Source organism: Babylonia areolata, chromosome 21, assembly GCF_041734735.1.
Source record: "Babylonia areolata isolate BAREFJ2019XMU chromosome 21, ASM4173473v1, whole genome shotgun sequence".
Taxonomy (NCBI): domain Eukaryota; kingdom Metazoa; phylum Mollusca; class Gastropoda; order Neogastropoda; family Buccinidae; genus Babylonia; species Babylonia areolata.
Window position 1 is genome coordinate 32,825,926 of NC_134896.1, and position 4,233 is coordinate 32,830,158.

The 4,233-nt window shown below is 44.0% G+C and overlaps 1 non-coding gene across 1 annotated transcript; it reads right to left on the minus strand.

Annotated features, from left to right (window-relative positions):
• Positions 1–3,535: 3,535 nt before the first annotated feature.
• Positions 3,536–3,608, minus strand: Trnar-ucu (transfer RNA arginine (anticodon UCU)). Its single transcript has one exon. It is a non-coding gene; the product is annotated as a tRNA-Arg (tRNA).
• Positions 3,609–4,233: the final 625 nt, after the last annotated feature.

The window sequence follows — 4,233 nt, forward strand, 5'->3', positions numbered from 1 at the left end:
ATGAGGATTGAATGGTCGAAACTGAATTCCGTACTATTAATATCGTGGTTTTGTTCTACAAGGCTTTTTTTTTTCAAGTAAAAAGGCCAGGGATGAATTCATAGTCATACGCTTTTATTTGTTTTAGTTATCTTTTCACTTAATTTGTTGTCAAACTAGGAGTATCACTCAGATATGTCAAACGGAAAGTGTGACGATAAAGTTGTGTTTAGTTCTTCTTTTTTCGCTCATTCGAAAAAACAAATTAATAAATATAATATATATATATATATATATATATATGTGTGTGTGTGTGTGTGTGTGTGTGTGTGTGTGTGTTAATACAAAAAATCTAGAGATGTGCCTTTAAAAAAAAATGTTCAGTGTATGTTTGTTTGCTTGTTCGTGTGTGTGTATGGTTGTGCGTGGTGGGTGCGGGTAGTGAGGGAGGGAGGGCGCGCGCGCGAGAGAGAGAGTTAGTAGGAAAAGGTGAGCAAGTCCAGCGAGTGAGTTTTATCGCTGAACAAGGTTTTATGTTCAAACTATTCCCCCGCCAAGATGTAAAGGAATGAGGTTTTCATATCTATAATTAACGTACCCGACACAGGCAGGGTTCCTCCCCAGTCCTTTGATCTTCTGGAGACCTGTAAATCCACAAACGTGATATATCGATTTATCAGTTCCGCTGACCTCTGAACGTTCCATGTTCCAGTCTTTCATTGGTTTTATTTTCAGTCTTCCATGGGTTTCAGAAGTTTCAGGCGCGCTGTCCACACATCAGAGATCTTGATATCATGCTGTGTGTGAAGTGCTTGCTTTCGCCAGGTCTCCCCCCCCCCCAAACCCCCACCGCACCCAAACGCCCCCCACCCCCCACCCCCTCTCGCTTGTCATGTCTTGAGTGAGAGTGGTCAAGTATCTCAGTAGGACGAGAGCGGTCAAGTTTCTTCCTGGTGGTCCAGAACGGCACTGTCTGTAGTGGGTATATGACGGCTATTCAGTGCCATGGTAGTATGTCGTGTCCTTTATGGATTCCCTCGGAGTACCGTGTCGCATAATTATATAGACGTGGTGGGTTTATTTTCTTCTTCTTCTTCTTCTCCTCCTCCTCCTATTCCCCCTTCTTTTTGAAACAGGAAGGTTTTAAGGCCCAGACTAGAAAGAGCTGAGTGCAGGGATTTAACGAAGCGAAAGAGGGAGATCGTTCCTTAAAGTAAGGTCCAGAGACAAAGAGCGGCAATCCGCCCGACTCTGAGAATGCTGTGAAGGTCTGCACAAGAAAAAAAAGTATTGTCGTCGGCGACAATGTGTGCACGGCGACAATCGCCTGTATGCCGCAACATACGCAGGTACAGAGTGGCTCTGAGAACGTTGATGTTTTTGACTTTTTGCATTCATTATCAGTTGTTTCGCTTGTCAGTTTAACGACTTCTCTTTTACGAAGTCCTTTAAGTAATTTCCTGTAACTGTATTTAGAGTTGTTTTGTTGTTGTTGTTGTTGTTGTTGTTGTTGTTTTCTTCCTAATTTCACCCACATTTTTACCCTCATTTGCCCAGGTTCTCCCAACCCTCCATTCATCCACATCTCCCACCCCTTCTAACCGATAATACTCAGATGTATTCATAAATACTTTAACAAAATGTCTTCAATCACCGATATGTGTGACGGGACATTAAACAAAATTCCTCCTCCACAGAGTGGCTCTGAACCTGGTCGTGGAGAGCGAGATGAGACGAGGGCAGTCACACAGGTAGGATGGGGCAACTGGTGGCAACTTCGTTTGTGCATTTGTCACAGACAGTGATTGTTCTTTATTCTGTATGAGACAAGGAGTCAATGGCGATATTGCAAGAGGGGAGTGTTGTGCTCAGGTCTTTTCTTTCTGAGGACGAGTCGAGCTGGGCAGAGTTTTGTATCCTATGCGCTGAAGCGAGTGCATGGATGGATGGATGAAAGCGGACGAACCAGACAGTGGAGAGTTACAGTCGTCGTGGCGAGAGAAAAAGAGTGAAGTTTCCTTCTCTCAAAGTCACTATTTTGTCCAGTTCATTTCAGCGTGATAAAAGTACGTTTGTGCTGCTATACTAGAATGACCATTAGCTTGCAATAAACGCGTCAACGGCGTTTGAGCGACCGTTAACAATGCACATTAGCTTACGATAAACGCATCAACAATCGTTCACTGTGAACCGACTAGTACCAAACAACACAATCATGGACCCCTTGTAGGAGAACTGGTTGACCTGGCTGGGTCATTAATCTCCTGTCATCCATTCAGTCTCAGCGGGGCATGATCGTGGAACTTTGGTGTGGCTGATAGAGTGAGGAGCGATGAAGTGAGAGCGCCGCTGGGTGATCACGGCTGTTTTCCTCGTTTGGGGGTGTGTGGCCTTCATTCTTTGTTCAGCGGCTGCTGTGTCTTCTGCATCGTCGTCTTCTACATTCTGTTGTTTCTTCGTCTAGTTGTTGTTGCTGCTGCTGTTGTTGTTGTTGTTCTTTGTTGCCTTCTTCTTCGTTGCCTTCTTCTTCTTTGTCTTCTTCTTCGTTCCTTTTTCCTCCTCCTTCTTCTTCTTTGTCTTCTTCTTTTTTGTCTTCTTCTTCTTTGTCTTCTTCGTTCCTTCCTCCTCCTCCTTCTTCTTCGTTGCCTTCTTCTTCTTTGTCTTCTTCTTCGTTCCTTTTTCCTCCTCCTTCTTCTTCGTTCCTTCCTCCTCCTCCTTCTTCTTCGTTGCCTTCTTCTTCTTTGTCTTCTTCTTCGTTCCTTTTTCCTCCTCCTTCTTCTTCGTTCCTTCCTCCTCCTCCTTCTTCTTCGTTGCCTTCTTCTTTGTCTTCTACTTCGTTCCTTTTTCCTCCTTCTTCTTCTTCGTTGCCTTCTTCTTCTTTGTCTTCTTCTTCGTTCCTTCCTCCTCCTCCTCCTTCTTCTTTGTCTTCTTCTTCGTTGCCTCCTTTTTCTTTGTCTTCTACTTCTTCGTTGCCTCCTTCTACTTCTTCGTTGCATTCTTCTTCTTCTTCTTTGCCTTCTTCTTCTTCGTTGCATTTTTCTTCTTCTTCTTTGCCTTCTTCTTCTTCTTCGTTGTTTTCTTCTTCTTTGTTTTCTTCATCTTCGTTGCATCCTTCTTTGTCTTCTTCTTCTTCTCCTCCTCCTCCTTCGTCTTCTTCTTCCTTCTCCTACTTCTTATCTTCCTTCTCCTCTTTCTCTTCGTCGTCGTCTTCTAATTCTTCGCAAGAACTGTTTTAGTCACTACCTCCATCAGAAGGGACCATGACCTGTACTGAATAAGCATTCCCAGTTCGAATTCGAGGTCAGAGTTTCAGTTTCAGTTTCAGTAGCTCAAGGAAGCGTCACTGCGTTCGGACAAATCCATAATACGGTACATCACATATGCCAAGCAGATGCCTGACCAGCAGCGTAACCCAACGCGCTTAGTCAGGCCTTGAGAGAAAAAAAGGTGAATAAATAATAGATAAGCTTACATAAATAAATAAATAAATAAATAATAATTATGATATAAAAAAGGTAGTAGTAATGTTAATTAAAAAAAAAAAAATTAAAAAAATCATCCCCGGCGGGATTCGAACCCGCGACCTCTGGATTAGAAGTCCAGCGCGCTATCCACTGCGCTACGGGGACTGCTTACGAGGTCAGAGAGAAAGAGAGAGTGAGAGTGTGTGTCTGTGTGCATACGTGTGTATGTGTGTGTGTTTGTCAGTGTGTGTGTGTGTGTGTGCGCGCGTGCGTGTGTGTGTATGTGTGTGCGTGCGTGCGTGCGTGTCGCAGTGAACATCTTACTTGTTCGTACGTGTGCTCACTAAACACACAAACACAGTCATGTAGAGTGCATCTCGAAAATAGCAGAACCGTGAGAAATACCCTTCCACAATTTGGCTGTCTGCGTGATTCATTGGTGTCTGTTTCCGTGTAATACAACTCGCTTTTTTGTTGTCGTTTTTCAGTTGTTTGCCCAAAACAGGTTTTGCTTCATCTCCGTGTATAGTGTGTCTGTATGTCTCTTTTCTCTCTCTGTCTCTCTGTCACACACACACACACACACACACACACACACACACACACACACACACACACACACACACACACACACACATTCTCAGTCAGTCTAACCTTTCGCAGCTCTTCCTTTTAACTTCAGACACTTTTCTTGTCTCCTTCCCTGTCTCAGTTATTCCACCACCTCATTTCATCATCCCCCAACCCCGTTCCCCAACCCCCACGCGTATGCATACAGATACTACACCCC